Source organism: Mobula birostris, chromosome 4, assembly GCF_030028105.1.
Source record: "Mobula birostris isolate sMobBir1 chromosome 4, sMobBir1.hap1, whole genome shotgun sequence".
Lineage (NCBI taxonomy): Eukaryota > Metazoa > Chordata > Chondrichthyes > Myliobatiformes > Myliobatidae > Mobula > Mobula birostris.
Window position 1 is genome coordinate 14,740,535 of NC_092373.1, and position 24,797 is coordinate 14,765,331.

A 24,797-nucleotide genomic window follows, 5' to 3' on the forward strand; every position below is an offset into this window, starting at 1 on the left:
AGTTGAAAAAAGTATGTACAATTCTTTATTATGAAACCAGCAAAGACCATAAGACCATAAGACATAGGAACAAAATCAAGCTATTCAGCCCATCGAGTCTGCTCTGCCATTCCATCACGGCTGATCCCAGATCCCACTCAACCCCATACACCTGCCATCTTGCCATATACTTTGATGCCATGACCAATCAGGAAACTATCAACTTGCACTTTGAATAAACCCACGGACTTGGCCTCCAACACAGTCTGCGGCGGAGCATTCCGCAGATTTACTACTCTCTGGCTAAAGAAATTCCTCCTTACCTCTGTTCTAAAGGGTCACCCCTCAATTTTGAGGGTGTGCCCTCTAGTTCTGGATACCCCCACCATACGAAACATCCTATCCACATTCACCCTATCTAGTCCTTTCCACATTTAGTGGGTTTCAATGAGATCCCCACGCATTCTTAGTGATATCACAATTAACGAAATAGCTAAGTCAGCGGTCAACAAAAAATATCCAACTCCTGTTCAGTCTCTATTTCTAACTAATCTAATGACACAACGGGTAAATACACAACTACGCTCATTCTTTTGCCATGCTCCAACCCATGTGACAAATTACCATAACCCATAATAAAACACGCAACACAAAATACAAGACAGACAGAAAATAGACACATTGAGATGTAGAAATAAATTGTGCTTTTTTTATTTACAGGGATTACAATCTAATAAGAAAAGATACATTGAATTAATTATTTGGTTAATGACGTAGTTATGTACTCCATTGTGTTCAACATAGAACAACACAGGAAAAGGCTCTTCAGCCCAACACATCTGTGCAGACCATGCCGATCTGAACAAATCCCATAGGTATTCTCCCAACAAATACACACAACAAATTATCCACTGATGAGGTGTCTAGCATTAGTGGCTTTCCACAGGGGTTGCTGTTGGGACTGCTTCTTCTCATGTTATATGTCAATGATTTGGATGACAGAATTGATGGCTTTGTGGCTAGGTTTGTAGATGATACAAAGAGAGCAGAAAAGGCAGGTAGTCTTGGGGAAGCAAGAAGTCTGAAAAAGGAATTAGCTAGATTGAAAGAATGGGCAAAGAAGTGGCAGATGGAATATAGTGTAGAAAAGTGTATGGTTATGCACTTTGGTAGAAGGAGTAAAGGCATAGACTATTTTTGATACAGGAAGAAACTTCAAAAATCAGATGCAAAGGGACTTGGAAGTCCTTGTGTAGGATTCCCTAAAGGTAGTCATAGTTATAGTCGTACTTTATTGATCCCGGGGGAAATTGGTTTTCGTTACAGTTGCACCATAAATAATAAATAGTCATAGAACCATAAATAGTTAAATAAATAGGCAGACTGGTAGGCTGAGTCATTGGTAAGGAAGGAAAAGGCAATGTTAATTTTGAGGGCACTGGAATATAAAAGCAAGGACATAATGCTGAGACTTTATAATACTTAGTGTATTATGAGATGTTTTGGACCCTTTATCTAAGAAAGAATGTTCTGGCATTGAAGAGGGTCCAGAGTAGGGTCGTGAGCATGACTCCAGGAATGGAAGAGTCAATGGATGAGGAGTGTTTGATGGCTGTGGGGTTGTACCTGCTGGAGTTAAGGAGAATGAGGGGGGAATCTCAGTGACACCTATGGGATGCAAGAAATTGGGGTTGGCATGTCAACATGGTTTGAGAAGAGGTTGTGGGGCAGGAAGCAAAGAGTGGAATGAATGGATGATCCTCAGGTTGGGCAGCGTCTGCCAGACAGGGTAATGGAGGGAGCAGTAGCTGGGCCACAGCTACCTTCAATCCATACCAGTGATTAGACTGAGGGACAAAGTGCCATATATCCAGTGTTTGCTTGGATTGCGAGTAAAGAAAATGATGTAAAGAGACATCTGTATGGTTGATACTGGAAACCCTTTCCAGTGTTCACCTTCCCATAAACAAGGCAAAGTGAAATTATGATCAAAGTACATAGATGTTACCATACACTACCTTGAGATTCATTTTCCTGCAGGCATCTGTAGGAAAATAAAGAAATAGAATAGAATTTATGAAAAACTGTACATAAACAAAGACTGCCAAGCAAACAATTTACAAAATTGAATTGAGTTGAATTGACTTTCTTACTTACATCCTTCACATACATGAGGAGTAAACACCTTTACGTTACATCTCTGACTAAATGTGCAATGTGCAATTTATAATAATTTGTAATAAATAGTATGTACAACAGGACAGACAATATAGCATAGAAATACAATTGTATCAGCGTGAATTAATCAGTCTGATGGCCTGGTGGAAGAGGCTGTCCTGGAGCCTGTTGATCCTGGCTTTTATGTTGCGGAACTGTGGCAGCTGGAACAGTTTATGGTTAGGTTGACTCAGGTCCCCAATGATCCTTCGGGCCCTTTTTACACACCGGTCTCTGTAAATGTCCTGAATAGTGGGAAGTTCACAGATGTGTTGGGCTGTCCGTACCATTCTCTGCAGAGTCCTGCAATTGAGGAAAGTACAGTTCGCATACCAGGCAATGTTGTAGCCAGTTAAGATGCTCCCAATTGTGTCCCTATAGCAAGTCCTTAGGATTTTGGGGCCCATACCAAACTTCTTCAGGTGGAAGAGGCGCTGTTGTGCTTTTTTTCAGCACATAGCCAGTATGTACCGATCACGTAAGATCCTTGATAATATGTATGCTGAGGAACTTAAAGCTGTTCACCTTCTCAACCCCAGATCCATTGATGTCAATAGGGGTTAGCCTGCCTCCATTCCGTCTGTAGTCCACAACCAGTTCCTTTGTTTTTGCAACATTGAGGGAGAGGTTGCTTTCATGAAACCACTATGTCAGGGTGATGACTTCAGAGAACATTTCGGGAGTGCAGTGTTATGTGCTTCACTGGAACGGGGCTGCACGAGGACATACCCGATCCAAACTTCTCCATGGATGGCTTTCAGACCGTTCCGGCTGACCAGAAGTGCACTGAGAGTGGTAAGCGTAAAGGAGTTGGGTGCTTACTGTTCTGGTTAACAACAGAAAGTGCAATTCGGGTCATATTACGATCAAGGAACGTGTTTGTAGACCGGATATTGAACTTCTTACTGTTGGGCTTCAGCCACCTTCCACCGAGATACAACACTGGGCGGCACGGGAGGTCGTTCCTGCCTGTGGCCATTGAATGTGCTGCTCCTTCCGTGGAGGGTCAGACACCCTGAGCCAATAGACTGGTCCTGGAATTATTTTCCATCTGGCATAGTTTGCATTTTGTTGTTTGATTGTTTGTGGTTTTTGTATTTCTATATTTATGCTCTATTCTTGGTTGATGCAGCTGTAATGAAACCCAATTTCCCTCTGGATCAATAAAGTATATCTATCTGTCTATCTATCTTCTCTGTAGGCTGCCTTTTTATTATTTTTTAGATTAGGCCAATCAAAAAAAAGACAAACTGTGTAAATAAATGACAAAACTGTTACATGGAGAACATGAGTTATAAAGTCCTTGAAAGTGAGTCTATAAGTTGTGGAATCAGTTCAGACTTGTGATGACTGAAATTATCCACACCAGGTTCAGGAGCCTGATAGTTCCACCATTGAGCACATCTACGAGGAATGCTACCAAAAGAAAGAAGCACCCATCATCTGGGACCTCCAGCATCCAGGCCTTGCTCTCTTTTCACTGCTCCCATTGGACAGGACGTACAGGAGCCTCAGGTCCCACACCACTAGATTCAGGAACAGTTATTACTCTTCAATCATCAGGCTCCTGAACCAGCGTGGAAAACCTCACTCAACTCAACACTGAACTGATTCCACAACCTATGGACTCACTGTCAAGGACACGACACTCATGTTATCAATATTATTTATTTACTTTTTTTATTTTTTTATTATTATTTGGACTGTGCATCTCCTTTTGCACGTTAGTTGCTTGTCAGTCTTTTTGTGTAGTTTTTAATTGGTTCTATTGTATTTCTCTGTTCTACTGTGAATGCCTGCAGGAAAATAAATATTAAGTAATATATCAATCACAAACAAGAGAAAATCTACAGATGCTGGAAAACCTCTATCAGATCTCCCCTCAACCTCCGCTGTTCCAGAGAAGTTAATCTAAGTTTGAATTAGAACCAGGTTTAATATTACCAACGTATGCTGTGAAATTTGTTGTGATTTGTGATATGCACCAGCTGCTCATACGACCATCCACCACCTGCTCCCTTGCCTTCACGTGACCCTGATCGATGGGGGGCTAAGTCAGGCTACATCTTGCCCAAGGGTGACGGGCGGTCTAGAGGAGGGAAGGAGCACCTTTCACCTCCTTTGGTAGAGACCTAACTCCACCCTGCCACCTGAGATGTGGAGTTAAGGTGGGTAAATGGGATTATTGTGGTGTAGTGTAATGCAGAAATGTCAGGATGAGCCTTGTGGGCTGAAGGACCTGTTTCTGTGCTGTACGAGTATGAGTTTAAAGGGTTTCAACACAATATGAACAGGCTGAGAGTGGGTAAGAATTTAGCAGCGGGATTTAGCTTGGAAAGTGTGAAGTCATCCACTCTGGCGCATTCCAAGGGGCAGCACAGTAATGTGGCGGTTAGCGTAACGTTGTTCCAGCACCAGCAACCCGGGATCAATTACTCTGCTGAGTATAAGGAGTCTGTACATTCTCCCCATGACTACCTACATTTCCTCCAGGTACCTCAGTTTCCTCTGGGTGCTCCAGTTTCCTCCGGGTGCCCCTGATTCCTCCGGGTATCCCAGTTTCCTCTGGGTGCTCCAGTTTCCTCCGGGTGCCCTGGTTTCCTCCGGGTGCCCCAGTTTCCTTTGGGTGCTCCAGTTTCCTCCCACATCCCAACGGCATGTGGTTTTTTTGGTCTTGTGGGTGTAACTGGGTGGCGTGGGCTCATTGGGCCAGAAGGACCTGTTACCATGCGGTATCTCTAAATAAACAAATAGACAGATATAATGGAGGCTTTGTTATACGCTGAGAGACTGCGCAGTGTTGATGTTCTCAGCAACTTCATTGTGCTCGTACGCAACTTTCTGAAAGAGCACACACAGGTGTACACAAGGGATAATTGTGTATTGGCTTTTGTTGAGGGGGGACTCGTGTACAGGACTAAAGGTGTAGGGTACAGTGCAGTTATACAGGACCTTGGAGAGACAACAAGTATGATGCAAACAGCAAAGAAAGAGTGCAGGGAAAGCTCAAGGACAGATTCTATCCTGTTAGACCATCAGACATAGGAGCAGAATTAGACCATTCAGCCCATCGAGTCTGCTACACCATGGCTGATTTATTACCCCATTCTCCTCCCTTTGACACCCTAACTAATCAAGAACCTATCAACCTCCCTTTCAAATATACCCAATAACTTGGCCTTGACAGCCATCTGTGGCAATAAATTCCACAGATTCAACACTCTCCGACTAAAGAAATTCCTCCTCATCTCTGTTCTAAAGGAATTTTTGTTTTTTTTCTGAGGCTGTACCCTCTGTTCCTAAAATCCCCCTCCATAAGAAATCCCCCTTTCCACTTCCGGTCTATCTAGGCCTTCCAATCTTCCATAGGTTTCAGTGAGATCCCCTTCATTCAGAATTTGAATCAGATTTAATACCACTGGCATATGTCATGAAATTTCTTGAAATTTGTTTTACGAGCTCATGGAATTACAAGAAAGCTATTAGCATGGTTAGAGCATTGGCTGATTGGTCGGAGGCAGCGAGCAGGAACGAAAGGATCTTTTTCTGGTTGGCTGCCAGTGACTAGATGTGTTCCGCAGGGGTCGGTGTTGGGACGGCTTCTTTTTAAGCTGTATATCAATGATTTAGATAATGGAATGGATGGCTTTGTTGCAAAGTTTGCAGATGATATGAAGATTGGTGGAGGGACAAGTAGTGTTGAGGAAAGAGATAGGATGTAGAAGGACTTAGACTGATTAGGAGAATGGGCAAGAAAGTGGCAAATGAAATGCAATGTTGGGAAATGCATGGTCATGCACTTTGGTAGAAGAAATAATTGTGCCAACTATTTACTAAATGGGGAGAAAATCTAAAACTCTGAGATGCAAAAGGACTAGGGAGTCCATGTGCAGAACACCCTGAAGGTTAACTTGTGGGTTGAGTTGGTGGTGAAGAAGGCAAATGCCATGTTAGCATTCATTTCAAGAGGTCTAGAATACAAGAGCAGAGATATGATGCTGAGGCTTTATAAGGCACTGGTGAGGCCTTGCCTTGAGTTTTGTGAAGAGCTTTGGGCCCCTCATCTTAGAAAAGATGTGCTGGCATTGGAAAGGGTTCAGACAAGGTTCACAAGGATGATTAGACTATGAAGGTTATGAAGACAGGCAGTCCCCTTTTATTGTCATTTAGTTATGCATGCATTAAGAAACGATACATTATTTCCTCCGGTGTGATATCACAAAACACAGGACAAACCAAGACTGAAAAAACTGACAAAACCACATAATTATACATATAGTTACAACAGTGCACAATACCATAACTTGATGAAGAAAGTCCGTGAGCACAGTAAAGTTCAAAGTTTCTCAAATGTCCCACATCTCACGCAGTCGGGAGAGGGAAGAAAAACTCTCCCTGCCATGCCGACCACAATCTGACTCTGAGTCATCCGAAAACTTTGAGCTCTGATCAGCTCTCCGACACCGAGTACTGAGCGCCATCTCTGTCCGAGTGATTCGACCTCTTTCTCGGTCACCTAAAGCAGGCAAGGCCGGGGATTTTGAGGCCTACCTGCCGAAAGATTCCCGACCACACAGTAACGACAGCAGCGGACGGGAGTTTCGGTAATTTCTCTAGATGTTCCTCTGTGATTTCACGTCCATTCTCCATCAAATCAGAATCCAGGAATGAAAGGGCTATCACATGAGGAATGTTTGATGGTTCTGGGCCAGTACTCACTGGAATTCAGAAGGATGAGAGGAGATCCCATTGAAACCTTTTGAATGTTGAAAAGCCTAGACAGAGTACATGTGGAAAGGATGTTTCCTATGGTGGGGGAGCCTGGGACAAGAGGGCACAGCCGCAGGATAGGGGGGCGTTCATTTAAAACAGAGATGCGGAGAAATTTCTTTAGCCAGAGGGTGGTGAATTTGAGGAATTTGTTACCACAGGCAGCTGTGGAGGCCAGGTCGTTGGGTGTGTTTAAGGCAGAGATTGATAGGTTCTTGATTGGTCACAGCATCAAAGGTTACGGGAAGAAGGCCGGGGAGGAAGGGGGAAGAAAAGGATCAGCCATAATTGAATGATGGAGCAGACTCGACGGGCCAAATGGCCTAATTCTGCTCCTATGTCTTATGATTTTATGGTCTTATTGACTTTGCGGCAGCAGTACACTGCAATATATAGTGATCGAGATAGAAACTGTGAATTACAGTAAATATATATATAAAATGGTTAAATTCAATTGGTTGTGCAAACACAAAAATAAAAAGTAATGAGATAGTGTTCATGGGTTCAATGTCCATTCAGAAATTGGATAGTAGAGGGGAAGAAGATGTTCCTGAATCATTGAGTGTTTAGCTTTTCGCTTCTGTACCTCCTTCCCGATGGTAGCAATGAGAAGAGAGTTTGCCCTGGGTGATGGGGGTGATGCCAACTGTTTGAGGCGTCACTCCTGGTAGATGTCCTGATTACCATGGAGGTTAGTGCCATGATGGGCCTGACTAAGTCTACACTTCACTGCAGCTTATTTCAATCCTGTGCAGTAGCCCCCCCACCCCCCATACCAGCAGGTGATGCAGTCAGTTAGGATGCTTTTCATAGTACACCTGTAGAAATTTTTGTGTGTTTTTGAAGACGTACCAAATCTTCTCAAACTCCGAATGAAATCCCAGTGATATCGCCTCCAACTTCATTCCTTAGCTCTTGAAGTAGCCCTCTGTAGGACTGAAGCACCTTCAATTACTCCAAAAGACTGAGGTTTGGTAAAATACTGAAAGGCTTTTATTCGCTGTACAATACGACCTGCACAGTGAGTGTCTGCCCCCGGACTGAGGGGGAGGGGCAAGGCGAACACCCTTATACAGGACTCTGTGGGAGGAGCGCTCAGGGGCAGTCAGCAGAGGGGTGTGTCCAGACAGGCAACCGAGTTACAACATATATACATGGTTTACCACAAGGACGTACCTGGCTGCCTTGTACAGACCTGGGTCGTCAGACTTGACTGCCACAGATGTAGCTGTCAGCAGACAACCAACCTCCTGGTTCATCCACGACTTTTGATCTTGGTATGTAGAGTATGTTCTCGTGGGCACAAACTCATCTACACAAGCACAGCGAGTGCAGGCCCAGAGTCATCAAACACTCCTCAGACATTGAACCTCCCATTCCTATGATCATTCACATGAGCTTCCTCGAGACCAACTCTAATAACATCCTGCTGCTATAAGACTAATTCGATGGGCTCCTAGTACAATGAAGTGGAATCTTGACCTCACAACCTAGCTGTGTAGAAACTTGCTCCTTATTGGCTGCTTGCAATGCATTTTGTTGAAACTCTAACACCTTACTTTGCATTCTGTTATAGCTTTTCCATTGTACTAACCCAATACACTGTTGTAATGAAGTAATCTGCATGGATGGCATGACAAAGCTCTCGACTGTATCTCTGCACATAGAACATAGAGTATAAAACCAGACAGCACAGGGACGGGCCCTGCAGCCCACGTTGTTGTGCTGAACCAAATAAATTAGTAATCAAATGACCAGCTAGACTAATCCCTTCTGCCTACACAATGTCCACATCCTTCCATTTTCCTCACATTCATGTGCCTATCTTGCTGTCTCTTAAAAGTCTCTAATGTTTCATCCCAGGCACCCACCACTCTCTGTGTAAAAAACTTACCCCTCATATCCCCTTTGAACCTACCACTCTCACCTTAAATGCATGCCCTCTGCGAAAAAGGTATTTTCTGTCTCCTCTATCTATGCCTCTCATAATCTTATAAACCTCTGTTAGATCTCTCCTCAGCCTCCGCTGCTCCAGAGAAATCGTTCCAAGTTTGAATCAGAATTAGGTTTAATATCACCGGTATATATATAAGTATATAAAATAGTTAAATAAGTAGTGTGGTTATTAGCCATTCAGAAATCTGATGGCAGAGGGGAAGAAACTCTTCCTGTGCCACTGCGTGTCTGCCTTCAGGCTCCTGATGGTAGCAATGAGAAGAGGGCACATCCAGCCTCTCATTAGAACACGAGCTGTCTAATCCAGGCAGCATCCAGGTAAACCTCTTTTGCACTTTCTCTAATGCCTCAACATCCTTCTTACAATGGGACGACCAGCACTATATGCAATACTCCAGATGTGGCCTGACTGGAGTTTTATAAAACTGTAACATAATTTATGAGCTCAAAGCCTAAACTAATAAAGGTAACCATGCCATATGCCTTCCTAACCAACACTTTCAGGGAGCTATGGACTTGGACCCCAAGATCTGTCTGTACTTAACACTGTTAAGGGTCTTTTTACATTTGACCTACCAAGGCAACAATAATAAGTCAATAACATCATTTAGACTGATTTACCCTATGAGGAGAGGTTTATTTATTTAGAGATACAGCATGGAACAGGCCCTTCTGGACCAACAAGCCACACTGCCCAGCAAACCACCTATTTAACATTAGCCCAGTCACAGGACAATTTATAATAACCAATTAGCCAACTAACTGGTAGGTCTTTGGACTGTGGAAGGAAACCCAGGCAGTCAGGGGGAGAAGGTCCAAAATCCTGACAGAGGGTGCCGGAAATGAACTCTGAACTCCAGCTGTAATAGTGTCGTACTAACCGGCATGCTACCCTGGGTGTACTCTCTGGAGGAGATCTCACTAAGACTTGGAAAATTTTTATGGCTCTCATTAGAGTGGAAGTAGAAGGGTGTTTTACCTGTCTAAGGTGCGTTGGACCAGAGAAAATAGAACAGTATAGTACTGTATGAGACAGACCATTTGACCTACTATTTCTATACTGGGCAGTGTTAATACCGTATGTAAGCCTTGACCAATTGCCTTCTATACCTTGGCAATTCAAGTGCTTGACTAGAAACTTTTAAAATGCTGTCAATGACTCACATAGTGAGCAGTAGGGCACTGAGGAGTGTGGTAGAACAGAGGGACCTGGGAGTACAGATCCATAATTTCTTGAAAGTGATGTCACAGGTAGATAGGGATGTAAAGTAAGCTTTTGGCACATTGGCCGTCATAAATCAAAGCACTGGATACAGGAGTTGGGACGTTATGCTGAAGTTGAATAGGATGTTGGTGAGGCCTAATTTGGAGTATTGTGTGCAGTTCTGGTCACCTACCTGCAGGAAAGATATCAATAAGTTTGAAGGAGTGCTGTGAAAATTTACCGGGATAATGCCAGGGCTCGAGGACCTGAGTTATACGGAAAGATTGAACTTTATTTCCAGGAGCGAAGGAGAATGGAACAAAATTATGAGGGGTGCAACTAAGATAAATGCATGCAAGTTTTTCCACTGAGGTTGGGTGAGACTAGAGCTAGAGGTCATGGGTTAAGGGTGAAAGGTGAAATCTTTAAAGGGAACATCAGGGGGTAATAAGAGTGTGAAATGAACTGTCAGTGCAAGTGGTGGATGTAGGTTTGATTTCAACATTTAAGAGAAATTTGGATAGGTACATGGATGGAGGGCCATGATCCAGGTGCAGATCATTGGGACTAGGCAGAATAATAGTCTGGCATTACTAGATGGGCTGAAGGGCCTAATTTTATGCTGTAGTGTTCTTTGACTCTGTGTTGCGCCAACCTTGACGCCAATTTATACTAAATATACCAATTAATACTTCCTGTTACTCACAGTCTCAGTGCAAACAGAGATGCTTTGGGACTGATATGAAGTGTTATTTCTCCACGCTGAGGTTGGTGAATTCTCTCCTCATGGACACTCAGTCACTAAGTTTAATTTTGTCGATTAGGGATTGTCAGATATCTGGATATTAAACAGTAGAGGATAATGAAGGAAAGTGTGTTGAGGCGGCCAGCTGTTTTAATTCCGATTTCCAATTCCATTCTGACATGTTGCCCCGTGGCCTTCTCTTGTACCAAGATGTTAACAAGTTTCACAACATAAACCAGTGATAGTAAATCTGAATCTGATTCTGATTCTTAAGATGAGGCTACCCTCAGGGTGGAGGAGCAACACATTATATTCTGTCTGGGTAGCCTCCTGATGGTATGAATACTGATTTCTCCTTCTGCTAAACAAAACTAACGCCCCCCACTTGTCTATTCCCCAATCTACCTATTATTTCCCCATGATTCCCCTCCACCTTCCCTTCTCCTATGGTCCACTCTCCTCTCCTGTTAGATTCTTTCTTCTACAGCCCTTGACCTTTCCCACCCAACTTCCAGCGGCCTCTTCCACCTTCCCTCACCTTTTTATTCAGGCACCTCTTCACTTCCGTCTCAGTCCTGAAAAAGAGTCTCAGGCCAAACCATCAACTCTTTTTGAGATTCTCCAGCGTCTTGTGTCTGTTGCTTCGGATTTCTAGCATCTGTAGACTTTCTCATGTCTGTGTTGAGGTATATGTCTGGAAATCGCTTCTGTCAGAGGGTGGAGAATCTCTGAAATTCTCTGCCCCCAGAGGGTGAGAAACATACTAATAGAAATATTTCAGGTGGACTTAGCTAAATATTGGAAAGATCTTGGATGAATCGGCTCAGAAGAGAAACTTGGGCCTGCATACATCAGTCATATCAGCATGGTGGGCTAGGCTGAAGAGGCCAAGTGGCCTATTCTGGCTCTTATTTTCCAGTGTTTTTATATTTATGACAACTGTATATTGACATTGTTTGGTATGAAGGGGCCAATGCACAGGATTGGATTAAGCTGTAGAGGGCTGTAAACTCAGCTAGCTCCATCAAAGACACTAGCCTCCCCTCCATCAAGGACATCTTCAAAAATCGATGCCTCAAAATCACTGGAAACCCTTGTCACCAATGTTCCCTCTAACTTGTAGTGACCAGTGTGAGCTAAAATCTTGCGCTGTGCAATTTTTTTGCCCAGTGACAACAACATGTGCACACGGAATTTTAAATAAAGAGGTCTTCATTTTAACAGCTAGCAAAACACTGTCAATAAGAACCTTGTTTTCCTCTGGGTTGGTCATTTTTGCTTGCTAAATGACGCTTTAAAAAGTCAAGTTTCCAAATATCTCTCTGCCTCTTCCCACTTGCAGATTCTTCATCAACTTTCGCATCATGACAATACACGCAGGTAACTCCAGTTTCTGTATTTTACATAAACATTCCTTGTAGCTGTGCGTTCCTGACCTCATGAGTATTCGACGTAGCAGTTTCTACTGTTTCATGAAGCCATTCTGCTTTAAATGAACGAGCAGTTCTTTTGCGCTTCATACTCTTTTGTTTCTTTGGAATTCAATATAGTTAATCGATAATTTCTTCAATTAAAAACAGTATAAATAAGCCAGTTTTGACATCTGCAGACAAATCATCGCAAACTCCACGCCGTCCGCATCAGAAACCGAGAAAGGAAATGTGATTGTGTGCGATGGTGAAATATACTTAACACGCCAACAAGGTAGAGAGTGGCAACCTTTTGTGTACAGCTTAAATTCCTTTCTGCGTGCGCACACATGCACATCTTGGAGGGCACATTGGATGCAGGGGGCTATAAACTCAGCCAGTTCCCTCCATCAAGGACATTAGCCTCCCCACCATTGAGAACGCCTTCCAAAAGTGATGCCTCCAGATCATTAAGAACCCATGGCACCATCAGTTACTGCCAGGTACAGGAGCCTGAAGATCCACACTCAATGCTTAAGGAACAGTTCCTTGCTTTCTGCCATTGGATTTCTGAATGGTTCTTTAACCCACGAACACCACCTTATTATTTTACTCTCTTTTTGCACTATTTATTAATATTTTTAAATTTATTCTTGTTGTAATTTATAGTGGTTTTTTATGCATTGCTGCTGCCAGAAACCAGGAAATTTCATGACATATGTCAGTGATAGTAAACCTGATTCTGATTCATCAGCCACCTCCTCGAAACTGGATCTCCCCACCCCCCACTGCTTCCCAGACAGAGTCAGAAATTAAACTGACAAACTTGCAATTATGATTCTGTGACTCACCCACAACAGGAAGTCTGCTGCAAGTCCGCCCTTCCTGCTCAGCTCACCCACAAGCCCAGCCTCTTGTTGAAACCTGGATCCGTTTGGCAAGAGGTGCATTCCTATTTCATGCCAGAGCTGTCTCCCTGGACAAGATCCAGAATCGCAGACCGGCTTTGCGATCAGCGCTCTTCACTTCCCCTCAGAAGCAGGTCAGTACATGACGTGCCTCACAGGTGGTTTCTGCTCTTGCAGGAAAGAAACAAGTTTGCTTCTCCTTTTTTATACTCTCCATTTCCACTTTTGGCCCGTGCAAATAAATAGATAAGCCCTTCAACAGAAAGGTGTCAAACTGATCGAAGGTCCACTTTCAAGAATCAGCTTCATTCACTATACACATTTACATGTATCAGAAATTCCCTCTGCTGTGCTGGTGTGACACGCTACACACTTATTCTATGGAAAAGAATAAATTTCAGGCTGAGGCACTTCATCAGGACCTTTTAAAGGAACAACACCTTATATTCCGTCTGGGTAGCCTCCAACCTGATGGCATGAACATTGACTTCTCTATCTTCCGCTAATGCCCCACCTCCCCCTCGTACCCCATCCGTTATTTATTTATTTATATAGACACATTCTTTCTCTCTCTCCTTTTTCTCCCTCTGTCCCTCCGACTATACCCCTTGCCCATCCTCTGGGTTTCCCCCCCCCTCCCCCTTTTCCTTCTCCCCGGACCTCCTGTCCCATGATCCTCTCGTATCCCTTTTGCCTATCACCTGTCCAGCTCTTGGCTCCATCCCTCCCCCTCCTGTCTCTCCTATCATTTTGGATCTCCCCCTCCCCCTCCTACTTTCAAATCTCTTACTAGCTCTTCCTTCAGTTAGTCCTGACGAAGGGTCTCAGCCCGAAACGTCGACTGTACCTCTTCCTAGAGATGCTGCCTGGCCTGCTGCGTTCACCAGCAACTTTGATGTATGTTGCTTGAATTTCCAGCATCTGCAGAATTCTTCGTGTTTACCTTTTAAAGTTTGTTTCTTTGTTTGTTTATTTATTTACTTAGAGATACAGTGCGGAACAGGCCCTTTCGGCCCAGGGAGACTCGTCACCCAGCAACTCACCTATTTAACACTAGCCTAATCACAGGACAATTGACAGTGACCAATTTAACCTACTAACTGGTATGCCTTTGCACTGTGGGAGGAAACCAGAGCTCCCGGAGGAAAACCACGCGGTTTACGAGGAGAATGGACAGGCTCCTTACAGATGGAGACAGAGTTAAGCTCTGAAGTCCGTAACGCTCCGATCTGTGAAAGTGCTGTGCTAACCACCACATTACATTAGCGACATTTAAAAAGCACTTGGACAGGTGTACAGTACAAGGATTGGAAAAGTTTGCAAGGATGGAGGCAAATGGAACCGCTTAGGTGGGAATCTTGGTCGGCTCAGACCATATGGGCCAAAAGCCTGTTTCCATGCTGAATGACTATGGCTCTGAGATTTATTTGATTTATTTAGAGATGCAGCATGAAACAAGCACTTCCTTCATGTTCCCCTTAAATATTTCACCTTTCACCCTTAACCCACGACCACTAATTCCAGTCTCATTTAATCTCAGTGGAAGAAGCCAGCTTGCATTTTTCCTAACTATACCCCTCATAATTTTGAATCATCAGGTGCCATGCCCAGTTTGAGCTTTGACTGCCATGGCCCACACACTCCTGTTTCAGGTCAAGTGGATCACTTCATTGGTATTCATTTCCAGTTCTCTGACTGCTGTCTCCATCATCATTTGTCTTTGTCTTCTTCTTGCTTTCTTCCCTTCAATCTTTCCCATAATTACTGTGCATTCTAACTCCTCTTTCCTAATCACGTCCAATGAAGTTGCGTTGCCTTTTCATGATCTCATACATTATTTCTATTTTTGTGTTTGCTCTGTTCATGACATATTCATTTCATCCATGATATTCTTTGCATCCTCCTCAAAAACCATATCTCTGCTGCTTCAATTCGTTTCCTCATGTTACTAGATATTGTCCAACATTCTGAGCCATATAACATAACTGGATAATGTAACATTTCAGTACTCTGAGGCGGGTTGTCATGCCTAGTTTAGTATTGGTCAGTATACTCTCCATTCCCGTAAAGGTGTCTTTTGCCATCCCTATTCTTCTTTTGATGTTCATGCCACACCTGCCATCTGATGTCACCCAGCTTCCTAAGTAACAAAAGTTCTGTACTTGTTTTATGTCTTCACCGTTTATTCTCAGCCTGCAGATAGGATTCTCCTTCTTTTTGGATATCACCATACATTCTGTCTTTTTGAAATTGATATATAGACCCATTTTTGCACTTTCTTCAACAATTATATCAATTAAGTTTTGTAGTTCTTCCTTCGTACTTGTAATTAACATAGTGTCATCAGCATATCTGAAATTATTGATGTTTTCACCACCAACTTTGACTCCCAAGATGTCTCTTATTTTTTGCAATATTGTTTCACTGTACACATTAAATAAGTCAGGGGAGAAAACACACCTTTGTCTAATGCCTCTCTTGATTTTCGCCAAACTGTCTCACTTCTCCATCTATTTTTACAGTTGCAGTTTGTTCTCAGTACAGATTTCTGATTAGGCGGAGGTCTTCCGAATCTAGATCTAGAGGTTTCTGTAATATTTCAAATAACTTATTGTGCTTCACTTTATCAAATGCTTTTGTTTTTTCCACTTGAATAGCTCGTTCTGATAGTATCCTTGACATCAATATTACGTTTCTTGTACCTTTGTCTTTCACAAAACCACATTGTTGTTTACCTTTTTCAGCTTGTATCTTACTTTTAGCTCTTGTCATCAAAACATTTAGAAGTATCTTGGTGATATGACTCATTAAACTTACGGTTCTATGTAATTCACATTCTATTGCTCCAGGTTTCTTAGGAAGAAATACTGATTTTTTTTCATCTCTTCTGGTATTATTGAAGTCTCATAAATGACATTGATTAAATACTACTGGTTATGGTCACTATTACAGTCTGCACCTGGATATGTTTTGCATTGGGTCACTGAGTTTCTAAATCTTTGGTTTATAGTAATAAAGTCAATTTGATTTCTAGTGTTATCACCTGGACTTTTCCAAAAGCATCTTGGATGGTTTTTAAAGTAGGTATTCATAATGACATGATTATTTATCTTGCACCATTCTACCCATTTCTCACCCCTTTCATTTCTTTCCCCTCGTCCAAATTTTCCTGTGGTATTTCCATCAGCACCTTGTCCTACTTTAGCATTTAGATCTCCCATGACAATAACAGTATCTTGAGATTTGCTCTTCATAGAATTTATCTATATCCTCATTTGTTCCACCTGTTGTTGGTGCATATACCTGTATAATTGCTAAATCAAATGGTTGTCCTCTGAATCTAACAAGGAGCACTCTTTCTGATATTGCCCAATGTCCTAAAACACTTTTTGCCATGTTTTCATCCATAAGAATTCCTACTCCATTAGTATGAGATGTTCCATAAGAATAAATTAGTGTTTTATTTCTATTCTGACATGCTCCAGCACCTTATCCAACGAACTTCACTAATTCCCATGATGTTAACCTTTAGTCTTTCCAATTCATTTATCACATTGTCCAATCTTCCTGCTTGATACAGTGTTCTTACATTCCAAGTGGCAATGATTTTCTTTTGTGTTACTTGAATTTTAAGTAGCAGTAGCTTGATGACGGTCGGGGATCCCCTGCTGCCCAGAATCAACCCTACCGAGCGAAGCATCTTCAGAATTGTCTTGAAGATCCTCTTGACGCTGTTGTTGTGTGATACATTTTGTGAGTTTGACCATGGTTTTCTTAGCAAATAGATTTTAGAAAACCTAGTATCTAGCAACGGTGGTTTGCTATTACCTACTGTTGGGCAAACTAAAGAAATCGCCATTTCTCCTCCCAAATGTACATCTGCCCGTACTATAGCCGTTGACATTTGAGGTCCTAGCTCATCCGCCTTCTCCGTCAAAAGTTCAGTTACTGAACCTGCCAGATCTGTCGTTGGCCTTCGCTCATATCCTGAGCAGGAACCTTTGAAGGTGCTACCGTTCTGGGTCAGATCGGCCATGGGAGCAATGAATGACTAAGGAGTAACTTCACTTTCCCCAAAGCTCTGAAAATCCCTAATCAGAGCCTCATCACCGGTTGCAGTTTAGAGTCATACTCAAGATATATAATTTTGAATACCTCTATCAAATCTCGCCTCATTCTCCTATGCTCAAGGGAATAAAGTTCTAACCTATTCAACCTTCCTCTATAACTCAGGTCCTCAAATCGCAGCAACATCTTTATAAATTTTCTCCACACTCTTCCAATCTTATTTACATCTTTTCTGTAGTCCGATAACCAGAAATGCACACAATACTCCAAATTAGGCCTCACCAACGTTCTATACAACTTCAACAGAACATTCCAGCTTCTGCACTCAACACTGGGATTTATGAGAACCAATGTACCAAAAGCTCTCTTTAATGACCTTATCAAACTGTGACACCACTTCAAAGGAAATATATGCCGTAGCATTCATTAAGTCCTACTCTGGTTTGTCCCCCTGGGTAGGACTTTTATAGCACCAGTGACTTGGTGACTTTGAGGTTCGGTGAAATGGAACCATCCTGGAAATGGGTGAAAACTTCAAGTTCCTAGGGTAAGTATCACCAATAATTTGTCCGGGTGCAGACACATAGATGCTGTGGGCAAGAAAGCACACAGACATGTCTACTTGCTGAGGTGAGTAAGAAAATTTAGGATGTCTCTAATGACCCTCACCATTTTTTTATAGAGAGCATCCTAAATGGATGCATCACAGGTTGCTATTCTGCCCAAGATGGCAAGGATTTGCAGAACTGTGAACACAACCCAGTCCGCCAGGGAAACCAGCCTCCCCTTCATGGGCCCTCTCCACACCTCACTGCCTCGGTAAAGCAGCCGGCACAATCAAAGGCTTCTCCCATCCTAGTAATCGTCCATCTCCCCACTTCCCAGGAGTTTGAGAATGTACACTACCAGGCTCAAGGACAGCTTCTATCCTGCTGTCATAAGGCTATTGAATAGACCTGATGTACAATAAAGATGAATTCCTCATCTCTCAGTCTACCTCTTCCAGGCCCCTACACTTTGTCTACCTGTACTGCACTTTCCCAAAAAACGCAACAATATATTCACTATTCTGTTGCTGTTTCTCTTTTTGCTCTATGAGCCTCAGAGGACTTATGCTCAGTGGCATCTTTACTAGGTACCTCCTGTACCCAATAAAGTGGTCACTGAGTGTATGTTCATGGTCTTCTGCTGCTGTAGCCCATCCACGTCAAGGTTTGACATCTTCTGCATTCAGAGATGCTCTTCTGCAATCCACTGTTGTAATACCTGGTTATTTGAGTTACTGTCACCTTCCTGTCAGCTTGAGCCAGTCTGGCCATTCTCCTCGGCCCTCTCTCATTAACAAAGCATTTTCACCCACAGAACTGCCACTCACTGGGTGGTGTTTTTTTGTTTTGTTTTTGCACCATTCTCTGTAAACTCTAGAGACCATTGTGCATGCAAATCCCAGAAGCGTCAGCAATTTCTGATAAACTCAAGCCACCTCGTCTGACCCCAACAATCATTTCATGGTCAAAGTCACTAAGATCACATTTCTTCCCCATTCTCATGTTTGGTCTAATCAATGGAACTGCTTAATCATGTATGCAAGCTTTTATATATTGAGTTGCTGCCATATGATTGGCTGAGTAGATATTTGCATTAACGAGCAGATGTATAGGTGTGAAGTGGCCACAGTGTAATTCTCCTGAGTGTGAATAAATGAAGAGATATCGTTTGACGTGCTGAGTTCCTCTACCGAATTGTTTGAAGCTCTCTTTAAACATCCGTTATCAATTGGTCCCAGCAGGGCCATAGAGTCAAAGAACACTACAGCACAGAAGAAGGTCTTTCAGCCCATTTAGCCTCTGGTGACCCATTAATCTACCTAGTCTCATCAACATGCACCTGGAACATAAACCCTCCATCTCCCTCCATCCAAACTTCTCTTAAACATTGAGATCAAACATGCGTCCACCGCTTGTGCTGGCAGCTTGTTCCACACTCTTACCACCCTCTGAGTGAAAAAGTTCCCCTTAAATATTTCACCTTTCATCCTTAACCCATGACCTCTTGTAGTCTCACCCAACCTCAATGGGAAAAGCCTGATTGCCTTTAACCTATCTATATCCCTCATCATTTTATATACCTTTATCAAATCTCCCCTGAATCTTTTACATTCTCTGGAATAAAGTCCTGACCTATTCAATCTTGCACAATCTCTAGATCCAGATTCAGGGCACGGATCCTCCTAAGTTCCCTGGTGATTATTTAACAGCATAAATGCCAAAGTCTCCCAGATCTTCTCCACACGTACTCTATCAAACCTTTCCATCAGTTAGGTCAGCCTCTTGTCTTCCGCTTTGCAGAGAAAAGGGGAACCAGGCAGTGCACTTTCTTGATCTCTCACCTCTGGGGGGCCATCTGGTAAAACTCTTCTGTCCGTTCTCCACCACCACTGTGGGCTGCTCTCACAGTGTGGAGACACGACCCTCCACAGGGTCTCTGCACTGTGTGACAGGTTAGGAGTAATGCTGTCAGTGTAGTACAGTAACAATGTCATGATTCTCTGAAGTGCTGAACTTCACCGATATTGAGCTTTTCTCTAGCATTGGCACTTCCCTTGGGTTTGGGGAAAGCATGCTCTCAAACCAGCGGTGAGGATTGCAAGACAACTGTGTGAGAATTCTCTTAAAGTGGAATGCATCTGTGTGTATTTAGTGTCTGTGCTTGAGGTTAAGTGTGTGTGTGTGTGTGTGTGTGTGTGTGTGTGTGTGTGTGTGTGTGTGTGTGTGTGTGTTATAGAGGGGGTCCTTTGTGTGTGTGTGTGTGGAAGTTTGTGGGTACGTGGGAGGAATGTGTGTGTGTGTGTCTGATAATAAAGTTACTTTGACTTTGACTTTGATTTCAGGTCCCACTGCACTTCCTGGATGCAAGTATTGTCCGACCAGATCTAATTGATTGATTCCTCAGCTGTGCTGCAGAAAGTATTCCATTGCTGAGCAGTACATTAATAATAAATTAGTTTTGATTCCGTGTGCGTGTGTGTGTGTGTGTGTGTGTGTGTGTGTGTGTGTGTGTGTGTGTGTGTGTGATTCAGAATCAGGTAATTCTCACTGATTACTGATTACTGTGTTGCAACAAAAACATCAATAAATAGTGCAAAAAAAGAAATAGTGCTCACGGGTTCATGGACTGTTCAGAAGTCTAATAAGTGTGCATGTGTGTCATTTTACATGCTTGTGTGTGTATACTTTGCTATCAATGATATTTATTACTTCATTTTTTTCTTTCTAGTTTGTACTTGCACAGTTTGTTGTCTTCTGCACTCTGGGTATTTGTCCGTTCTGTTGGAATTGGTCTTTCCTTAATTCCTTTGCATTTCTTGTGGTTCTTTAAGTTTGTCGGGGAGGGGGGGAGGTAGTGGAGATAATCTCCCACTACCTATTAAGTGCCCCCAATGGCCTGGATCTTAAATAGACTCTGACAACAAAGTCCATCTCTTGGCCTTCATGTGTGGCTTAGCTATTAAACCCAGTGGAACCGTTTCTAATACCAGGAGATGGAGCAAAGGCGGGTTACTGGTGCCCTAAATAACCAGTCGCTTCAGGCAGATGGGCTTGTCAGTCATGGTTGGCAGCTCATCTCGGAGAAGGAAAACTGTCCATATTTTACTGCCCTGGCTTGCATATCACGTAGAAAGCTAAGATGCAATATTCATGGTTGACCCTGACCAATAGTGGAGGTCATTGTGTTTCTTGTATTTACTGTGAATGCCCGCAAGAAAATGAATGTCAGGGTTGTATGTGGTGACATCTGTGCACTTTGTTGAAAAATGTACTTTGAACTTTGTGTGTGTGTGTGTATGTCTATGTTTATGTTTCAGGTGTGATATATGTGTTTAAATGTATACACATGCGAGCTCATGTATTTGCTTCTGTGTGTGTGTGTGTGTGTGTGTGTGTGTGTGTGTGTGTGTGTGTGTGTGTGTGTGTGTGTGTACACGTTTGTGTGTATACCTATGTGTGCAGGTTTTATGTGTGCACATTTACATGTGTGTGCATATGTGTATACCTGTGCCTGTATTTGTGCACACCCACTTGTTCTGTGCAGCAGGGACCTGATCTCCAGCTATCCTGGATTCCCTTGCCTTTGGACCTCAGCCGCTCTCTGTAAGCCCATGCAGCAGACATGTCAATCCTTGGCAGGTGACACACTGCATCCGGCAAACCAGAGAGCTGCCCCGACAACCTTTATCTGTGGGCCAGAAACACCCAGTACAGAAATCACTGATATTATGGGATAAACGTGGGCAGATAGGACAAACTCACTGGGCAACATGGTGAAGGTTGAGATTTCCTTAGTTCAGACATTCCCTTGTCAAGTCCATGACAATCACTTTCCTCAACGTTCCAACTAAGGTTTAAAAATAAATGTTTCTGACATTGAAGTAAAGAGATAATCAGCATTGACTGGGCTCAGAAATGTTGTTCCAGTGGCCTTGGCTACAGAATGATTCTATTGTCAGTGTTACAGAATCATGAAACAGACTGGATAACAGCAATGAGTCACATGGCAATTATTGGCATGAAAACTCTCAGTTAAAACTTTTGCAATGAAAACCATGGAACATAGAACATTGAACTCTACAGCATAGTACAGGCTATTTGGCCAACAATGTTTTGCAAACATTTTAACCCTACTTGAAGGTCAATCTAACTCTTCCTTTCTACTTTGAGCACTCAAATTTCTCTATCATCTACGTACCTATCTTAAATTTCTTAAGTGCCCCTAATGTATCTGTCTCTACCACCATTCCTGGTAAGGCATTCCATGCACTCACCACGCTCTGTTAAAAAAAGCTTCTCTCTGAGATCTCCCCAGTCACCTTAAAATTATTCCCCTTGTATTAGATATTTCTACCCTGGGAGCAAGTCACTGTTAGTCGATTCTGTCCATGCCTTTTATTATCTTATACACCTCTATCAAGTTCCTTTTCATCTTTCTCACTCCGAAGAGAAAAACCCTTGCTTGCTCGATCTGTTTCTTATAAGTCGAGACAGTATCCTGATAAATCTCCTCTGCACCCACTCTAAAGCTTCCACATCCTTCCTACAATGAGGAGACCTGAAATCGACCCAATTCTCCACTTACAGGGTCTTATAGAGCTTTAACATTACCTCGTGGCATTTGAGACTACAAAATAACTTCCAAACTTTAGGTTGTCCTGTAGCGCCAAACAACAAAAATCACTTCCTCGCAGCATTCTTCTACAAGGAGCATTATCACAAGAAAGCAGCATCCATCGTTAAGGATCCCACCATCCAGGCCATGCTCTTTTCTCACTGCTGCCATCAGGAAGGAGGTACAAGAGCCTCAGGTCTCACGCAACCAAGTTCAGGAACAGTTATTACTCTTCAACCATCAGGCTCCTGAACCAACATGGATAATTTCACTCAAACACGAAGAATTCTGCAGATGCTGGAAATTCAAGCAACACACATCAAAGCTGTTGGTGAACGCAACAGGCCAGGCAGCATCTATAGTAAGGGGTACAGTCGACATTTCGGGACGAAGGGTCTAGGCCTGAAACGTCGACTGTACCTCTTCCTAGAGATGCTGCCTGGCCTGCTGTGTTCAACAGCAACTTTGATGTGTGTTGCTTGGGTAATTTCACTCACCACAACACTGAAATGACTCCGCAGCCTATGGAGTCACTTTCTAGGACTCTAAAACTCATGTTCTCAATATTACTTGTTTACTTTTATTATTATTATTATTATTATTACATTTACACAGTTTGTCTTCTTTTGCACATTGATTGTTTCTCCGTCTTTGCTGAGTGTAGTTTTTCATTGATTCTATTTTATTCACTTATTCTACATAAATGCCTGCAAGAAAATGAATATCAGGGTAGTATATGGTGACATCTACGCTCAGTGCCTACTTTATTAGGTACACCTATACACCTGCGTGTTAGTACAAATATCTAATCAGACAATCACGTGGCAGCAACTCAATGCATAAAAGCATGCAGGCATGGTCAAGAGCTTCAGTTGTTGTTCAGACCAAACATCAGAATGGGGAAGAAATGTGATTGAAGTGACTTTGACCTTGAAATGATCAAAGGTGGTTTGAGTATCTCAGAAACTGCTGAGCTCCTGGGATTTTCACACACGGCAGTCTCTTGAGTTTGCAGAGAGTGGCGTGAGAAATACACTGTGAGTGGCAGCTCTGTGGACAAAAACACCTTGTTAATGAGAATGGTCAGAGGAGAATGGTCAGACTGGTTCAATCTGACGAGAAAGTGATAATAATTCAAATAACCATGTATTACAACAGTGGTGTGCAGAAGAGCAACTCTGCAGACACCAACAGAATCAACAAACTCATTTGTAAGGCCAGTGAAGTTGTGGGGATGGAACTGGACTCTCTCACGGTGGTGTCTGAAAAGAGGATGCTGTCCAAGTTGCATGCCATCTTGGACAATGTCTCCCATCCACTACATAATGTACTGGTTGGGCACAGGAGTACATTCAGCCAGAGACTTATTCCACTGAGATGCAGCACAGAGCGTCATAGGAAGTCATTCCTGCCTGTGGTCATCAAACTTTACAACTCCTCCCTTGGAGGGTCAGACACCCTGAGCCAATAGGCTGGTCCTGGACATAATTTCCTGGCATAATTTACATATTATTATTTAATTATTTATGGTTTTATTACTATTTAATTATTTATGGCGCAACTGTAACGAAAACCAGTTTCCCCCGGGACCAATAAAGTATGACTATGACTATGACTATGTCAAACATTGAAGTGGATGGGTTTCAGCCGCAGGAGACCATGAACGTACTCTCAGTGCCCACTTTATTAGCTACAGGAGGTTCCAAATATAGTGACCACAGAGTGTACATTCTTTGGTAATAAATCTACTTAGAAATTTGAATTTACTTTGAACAAAGTAATCACCCTCGCGGCATCAGAAACAAAGCACAGAGAGGTCCCACAGAAGAAATGACTTATCAGATTATCTGTATTTGGTGATGTTGGCTGAGCAATAAATACGAATCAGAACGATAGTTCAAGACTTAATTATGGCTTTCTGCCTCTATAGTCGAGGGTACTTCAACAGTACAGAGTTTGCAGACAATTATAGCTAACGATTCAGCAGGCACAGAGAGGGTGAAGGCACATCCGTCTTTTTCCCAGGGAGGGCGTTGCTAAATACAAGAGGACATAGGCTTAAGATCAGAGGTGGAGACATTTAAAAAGGACCCCAGATGCAGCTTCTTCAAGCAACGCCTGATGAGTATTTGGAATGAGGTGCCAGAAACCCGTTGTTCAGGTGGAAACATTAGGGAAGTGCAAGGATAGGAGAGGTTTAGAGGTCTAGAGGTCCATGGGCCAAGTTCAGGCAGATGTGACCAGCTCACCGGGAAACACAGTTGTCGTGGCTCAGTTGGACCAAAAGGCCTGTTTCCATGCTGTATAACTCAAAGTCAAAGTCCGAAGGGCGGCGCAGGAGGAGAAGATGGTGGCGCAACGGCAGCGCGCGCGGCCAC

The 24,797-nt window shown here is 42.9% G+C and overlaps 2 long non-coding RNA genes across 3 annotated transcripts in view; one reads left to right on the forward strand and one right to left on the reverse strand.

The window, feature by feature from the left end:
• LOC140196172 (uncharacterized) overlaps nucleotides 1-13,340 on the reverse strand; it is a 51,407-nt gene extending 38,067 nt beyond the window's left edge. Inside the window, exons 1-2 of the long non-coding RNA XR_011885643.1 lie at nucleotides 13,132-13,340; nucleotides 4,679-4,934 (exon numbers count right to left, since the gene is read on the reverse strand). This is a non-coding gene — a long non-coding RNA (uncharacterized lncRNA). The remainder of the gene's footprint in view (nucleotides 1-4,678; nucleotides 4,935-13,131) is intronic.
• LOC140196171 (uncharacterized) overlaps nucleotides 13,180-24,797 on the forward strand; it is a 91,742-nt gene continuing 80,124 nt past the window's right edge. For both annotated transcript variants that reach the window (XR_011885641.1, XR_011885642.1), the window contains exon 1: nucleotides 13,180-13,322. This is a non-coding gene — a long non-coding RNA (uncharacterized lncRNA). The remainder of the gene's footprint in view (nucleotides 13,323-24,797) is intronic.